Genomic DNA, 6,943 nt, shown 5'->3' on the forward strand with positions numbered 1-6,943 from the left:
ATTTGTTAGCCAACGACAAAGAGCATCCACATGTACCAATTGTAATAGGGCACCAGAAGGCTGGCACTCAATTCCCAAAGGTATATCCTGAATATGTGGAGAATGAGATAACTAGTGGAAAATTTTCAGGAAGAAACCGGCAGTTCTATGCCTATCTTATAACTTACAGAGTTCAAAGTAGTCATGGTTTATGTTAGATCTGTTTTCAAGACTCCAAAGATAAAATAGCTCAGAGTCTAAGAAGTGGGGCTGATTATATTAAATTCACATCAGCCAGAAGCACTCTTTCTTCCCTTATTGGTTCCATATTTATTTATACATGGTCTCATTCTGAAAGAGAATTTGCCACTGACTGGGAAAATGTACACAGGACCAGCCAGTCTCTGTCACACGATGCCCTTGAGTAAACCGTCTCCCGGCTTCTCATTCTTCAAGCTCATCTTCATGGTCACGGCCAAGCCCACAGCAGACAGGGAGCCACACAGACCCAGGAGTCTCCTGGGGCTTTGCTCCAATCTCCTCTTTAGACTCTTGGATCTATGAGAATCAAGGGACCCCCTCCAATCCCAGGATTTGGTGTTTGTCCCTGATCTCTACAGGATTAGGATTCTGACTTTTCTTTTTCCTTCCAGTTTTCAGCATCTTATGATCCTTCAGCCAGAAAGCTCCACCTAACTCTGATTCCACAGAAGCCAGCACCTAACACAGCCTTTTGGCTTCTGTCCCTTTTGAGCCAACTGTTGAGGCCAAAACTGAATATACTGGCATCGAAGAGAGACACTTCTAGGCTCAATTGGACCCACCTCCAAAATTCAGTCTCTCTCTCTATCTTGGACTTTGGCCCTGGACTCTCAGATTCCTTATCTGCAAAATGGAGATTATTATATCTGCTCTGTCTACACCCAAGTTCTCCGTATTGATCAAATCTAATGAAATGATGAATGTGAATGTACTTTAAAACCTTAAAAGATAAAATATGTAGATGAATATAATAATCCCAAACCTTGGATTTCATTTTGGTTAACTTTAAATGTGTTACACTGGATAGTAGAAAAGAAATTTTTCTGTTGGAAATAAAGAAAAAACTGAATTTGAATCATTATTCCATCACTAATTTGCTGTGATTTGGGGTAAGTTCCTTGACCTCTCTGAACCTCAATTTCATCATCTGTGGTCTTAATCAGTGCTCCTTTTATTTTTCTTTCTTTCTTTTCTTTTTTTTTTTGGAAGTAACAGAAGCCCTCTTTGACTTGAGGAAAAGGAGATGGGAAATAAGAGAACACCAGGCTTTTTTAATACAGAACCCAAGAACAGGAAGTTCAATCAGGCCTCACAGGCAAAGAACACCAGGAAGCACAAAGTCCTCAGGAATCCAGACAGTCTGTCCCTTCACCTCCTTTTGACCTCATGAGTTATAACATCTGTGTCTCTTTACAGACTGGCTTTCCCAGCATCTCTGTGCATATGGCATAAAATGAAGGCCACCACTCCAACCAACCTGTATCCAGTGTATCTGTCCCTGGGGCAGAACAGTTGATTGGCCCAACTTGATCCAGGATCCATGCCTGGTCCATTCACCTAAGGTCAGGAGAATGGTGTCAAAAGAAAACACGGCCACTGGGACCTGCCAGGATGAGTGAGAAGCATTTTTCAGAGATGAAGAGCACAGACTCCATGGACATCAGAAATGTGCGCTGAGTGCCATGCTGCGTCATGAAATCCCCCCTTCAGAAGTGAATGAATCGCTTCCTCAGTGTCTGTGGATGCTGCCCGCAGCTGTCATCCCTCTTTGGGAATTGTCCTTGAAGAAAGAGAGTCACCTTGCTTTGCCCCAGATTGCATCCCTTCCCAGAGACAACACATATCCAGTGACTGCTGGCTGAGGTTATAAAGGCCTGGGCCCCTGATCCCAGCTCTAGGACTTCCCATGGGCTTGCTGGGGCCTTTGTGGTGACTACACTGCAGCCCAGCTTCTCCCACGACCCAGTGCCTGCTTCCTCCCTTCCCCACCCTCCTGCCCCCACTCAGGTGTTAAACCCTAATAAATTTCCCTAGTCAATTTCGCACATGACAATCTCCACCTCAGAGCCTGCTTCTTGGAGAATCCAACCTGCCACATGTGTGCATTATGATTGTAACACAGAGATGCCTTTTTGGGGGTGGTGATGTCTGTCATGTGATTAACATCGAAGACACTCAATATTAGTTTCTCTCAGCTTTTCCCAAAGGGCAGTTTCACAGCAAACCTGCTACTAAACTCTCCAGGATCAGGGCCCTTTTCTGTTTGACTCTGATTTGAGACCAGAAATGGTGACGATGCCCAGAATGAGCTTCCCTCTATCAGATGGCAAAAGCCAAGTAGAGCATCAGTAGCAGGACCAAAAATAAGAACTAGGAGATTTTGCCTGTCAACAACCTCGGGCCCTGTTCCTCCTCTGGGACCATCTACACAATCCCACCAGGGCTTGGAACACACAGATCATCACACACACTGTTTTTGGAAGGTTAATCAGCAGCGGTACATCCAGTGCCCGTTCTGTGCCAGACTCACATCTTAGGTGGACAGATGAGGTTTGCTTTTATAATAATATAATCAGCAACACAAGACACTGCAATGATAGATAAGTGTCCAAGATTGGAACAGACCATGAATAGAGGCATTTAGAAAAGGACAGTATCACGTCTTAGGAGAAAAGGGAAAGTTTGATGGGAAGATACCATCCAGGACTTGAAGAATAGAACAGATTAATGGATTTAGAGCTTTTGATAGTCAGGGAGTTATGGTGAGGCATCCCTGAAGCAGGCAGTGATGCCTGCAAAACAGAACAATATCCAGGCTGCCTGCTGGTTCATTTCCACGTGTCTTGAAGCTCTTGGAAAACAGTATTGGGTTGGGGGTCTCAAAGCTGTTCAGGCTGCAGCCCAGCCCAAAGAATATTTAAGGAATATTGAATGGTGTGTGGTGCTTACTAGTGATATTTAAATAATCTGATGGTGACAAGGAGAGATGCACGAGGTCCCTAGACCACACATGGTTCTTCTTTATGAGGACTAGTGCAGCCTGGCACCAGAATTTGAGTTCTGCAATCTTAGAACTCCATTAGCAGCATCATTTTCCTCAAGCATCTTAGAAATGAAAAAAATAGAGAAAGTGTAGTTGTCCTCCAGACCCTAGAGAACTCACTGGAAGATCAAAACCAGAGACATCTTGTCCTGAAGACTAGATACATGTCTGGAGCAGTGCAGTGGGATAGGCGCAGAGCTAAGTGCTTTATAGACAAGACAGGAGTAATATTTGCAACGACCTGATATAAGTACATGCAGAATCACTCCCGTTTGCAGGTGGGGAAATCAGGACGCAGGAATGTTAAGGAACTTTCCCATGATCAACGTATTGAAGCTCAGACCTGCACTGTCCACCACCAGGGCCCGGGCTTATAACCTCTTTTTCTACACTGTTCCCACTTCTAGGTGGGAGTGGTGTGGTCTAAGGCCTGAAATAAGACCAATATTATGCGCTGCCTTGATACCTGGTGAAATTCTTGAATAGCATAACTGCGAGTTCCACTCGCCATTATGCTCCCACAGGTAAAGCCCCACAGCCAAAGGACGCTCCTTATCATGGGAAGCAGGCACAGAATGATTTAAGCCACTCACTTCCTTCCAGGGGCACCCCAATCTCTTGATACTACAAAGTCAGCCTCCTACAGCCCCTGGTTGTTCACTCTGCTCCCAGGGACAACTGCTGTGTGGCCTGGCATGGCCCAGTGTTCACCTCCCCAGGGCTGTGAGTATATGTGATTAATCAACTGCTGTCCATCTCATCTGCTCAGTGTCCGGTGTCATGTGTTTAGCCATCCCCCGAATTCTAGGGTAAGAATCCCTCCCTCACCTGTAGGGTCAATAGAAGGTGCTTAAAGCAAGCCAAGGGCTTCCCTGGTGGCGCAGTGGTTGGGAGTCTGCCTGCTGATGCAGGGGACACGGGTTCGTGCCCCGGTCCCGGAAGACCCCACATGCCGCAGAGCGGCTGGGCCCGTGAGCCATGGCCGCTGAGCCTGCGCGTCCGGAGCCTGTGCTCCGCAACGGGAGAGGCCGCAACAGTGAGAGGCCCGCGTACTGCAAAAAAAAAAAGCAAGCCAAACCAGAAATGAGAGGCAATACCAACTGGGCAGTGGCCAGTGAAATACTGTAATGAAATTTGGGACAAGAACAAAGGTGAGAACAGAGAAGACCAAATAATGACCATGCGTGATTTATAAGTGTGTGTGTGTGTAAGCAGACACATTACCTCCATCAACTTTGTGAAGCTGGGATAAAGGAAAACATTCAAATGAAGCAGCAATGAGTAATTGATGATCATAACTGTGATTATAAGGCATAATTACAATTAGCTGCACAAGAGTGCTAATCGTGGAAATAATTACACGTCAGCTTTCCTCCTAAAGAAGAGAGAATGTAATTAAGTGGCCCAGAGGAGGCGAAGAAAACACATCTCCGGGTGATAGACGAATGGGGTGAAGGGCTGATGTTTGAAGGGGTAAAGCTTTCTCAGTGCTTGAAATGAACCAAGCAATTTCTTCCACCAAAACATAGGAAAGTATGAACAAAGTATGGCTTGAGATTTCTTTTTTTCAAACAAAGCAAACCCAAACTTAAGGTATGAGGCAGAGAAATACAGTGATTAAATGCCAGACAGACTTGAATTCAACTTATTTTAAATTTTACTAGTTACCATCTCTGTGAGATTAAACAAGCTCTGTAACCTCACTCCAAGCCTCAGTTTCCTCCGTAGTAAAATAACCATCATACAGTCCTCTCCAAGTTGTTGTAAGGAAATAACGCTTGTGAAACTGGTATGCCAGTGCCTTACACATATTTAGCTCCCAATAAATGTCTGAGATTGTTACATAACAGAGAAAGGAGAAAAGAAGAAAAGACAGGTGTGGGTAAGTCCAACCCTGTCTTACTGAGCTTTTCCGCTTTGGTGCCTATCTGAATTCAAAGAAATCCTAACATTTCTTTCCTATACCTCTGGAGTTTGTCTTTTTCCTGAAAGTTTCTACTTTTTATTTCCCTGATTTGAAGGTGTGAGATCGGGTGTGGGTTTATGACCTGTGTTTCTTGGGGACGTGGTAACAAGTGGCTGAGAGAGGCCAGGTCAGATAGAGCTAGTAGGTTTTTGCCCCCTCAGATGCTGGCTGTCAAGCTGCTCCCGTCTCATTCATCTACTCACCCATTCATTCATTTATTTTCTTTATTTTTTGCAATAAATGCAATGATATCAGTTGCATGCCAACTATACTTACAACAGTGGGTAAGATAAACATATATATGTGTTTATTGTATGTTAATATGAGAATCTTCCTGCGTATGTTTCAGCTGAGCCTTGAAGCTAAGAGATGCCACATTCTTAAGTGAATACATTGTAGAAATTTGAAAGGAGATGGGATAGATCTCTTGCATCAATGTCTCCAATTTTCACTCTTTCTTGTATCCATCCACTTTGCCTTTCAGTGCTCTGCCACGCTGACTCTGGACCTCTAGACCTGGCTATGTGACTAGGTTTGGTGATTGGGGTATTAGCAAATCTCTTGTTCTGTAAACAAGGTTACAGAACTTGTTTAATCTCACAGAGCTGGTAACTAGTAAAATTTTTTTTAAAAAGTTGAATTCAAGTCTGGCTGGCATTTAATCACTGTATTTCTCTGCCTCATACCTTAGGTTTGGGTTTGCTTTGTTTGAAAAAAAGAAATCTCAAGCCATACTTCGTTCATGACACACACAAGCAGAGGCTTAAAAAGCTAATTGAACTTGCCCGCACTCTCGGTCCTCTGTCATTGCCATGGGAACGTGTCCAAGCAAGCTTTCTGGAGGATGAAAGACACATAGGGCAGTCGCCCCAACCAAGCCCCAGCCCAGATCCGGAAATGGCCAGTTGACCCCCAGATATATGAGCAAGTTCAGATTAACAGAACCCTAGTCGACCACACGGAGGACACAGGCAATAAATATGCACATTGTCGTACACCATGGAGGTTTTGAGGTTGTTACACAGAATTCTTACGACAGTAAATAGCTGATAAGTTTTATAATACTCAGTTAGATAACTCCTAAGTCCATCACCCCCACCAAGGGAGTAAAAGTGGGAGAGAGATTTATTAGGAAAATTTCTCTGAAAAAAGTTGTACTGTGTGCCCCACCCCCAAGCCAAGGAATCCAGATTTCAGCAGGCCCACTCAGAAAACTGCAGTTTGGGGGATTCAGGCAAGGGATGTGCCGGCTGGCTGTTGACAGGTAAGCTGGAGGAGACGGACTCCAACGATAGCCACCTGAAAGCCCAGAAGTTGTTAGCGCAAAGGATGTATGAGAGTTTTCCTTGTACTAGAGTTGGGTTGCTCAACCTTGGTACTATTGACATTTGGGGATGGATCATTCTTTGTTGTATGGGGCTGTCCTATGCCTTGTACGATGCTTAGTAGCATTCCTGGTCACTATCTACTAGATGCCGATAGTTGTGACAACCAAAAATGTTTCCAGATATTGCCAAATGTGCCCTGGAAGACAAAACCACCCCCATTCAGACACTGTACTAGAGAGACGCTAGCTGAAGGTATTGCCAAATTCCCAAGGGCTGTACAAGAAGTAAGTGACCGGCCAGAATACAGGTATCTCCAGCCGCAGGCAGGAGACAGCTGGTGAGAGACCTCCAGCAACTGGGAGGTGAAGCATGTCCAAAGAACGAACCAGAGTACCATAAGACAGAAAGATTCTATTTTAAATACCTGTCAAGCTTAGAGAGCTTGAAGCCACCTCCCTAACAGTGTCCATTAAATAATATTCTGCTCCCCTGGTCACCTCCATCTGGCCTCTCATCTCTAACCTGGAAGGGTCAGAAATAACAGGGAGTCAGACAGAAAGTGTAGGAAATGTAGGAAAGCAGGAA

The sequence above is a fragment of the Lipotes vexillifer genome, unplaced genomic scaffold (genome assembly GCF_000442215.2).
Source record: "Lipotes vexillifer unplaced genomic scaffold, Lipotes_vexillifer_v1.1 scaffold74, whole genome shotgun sequence".
NCBI classification, from domain to species: domain Eukaryota; kingdom Metazoa; phylum Chordata; class Mammalia; order Artiodactyla; family Lipotidae; genus Lipotes; species Lipotes vexillifer.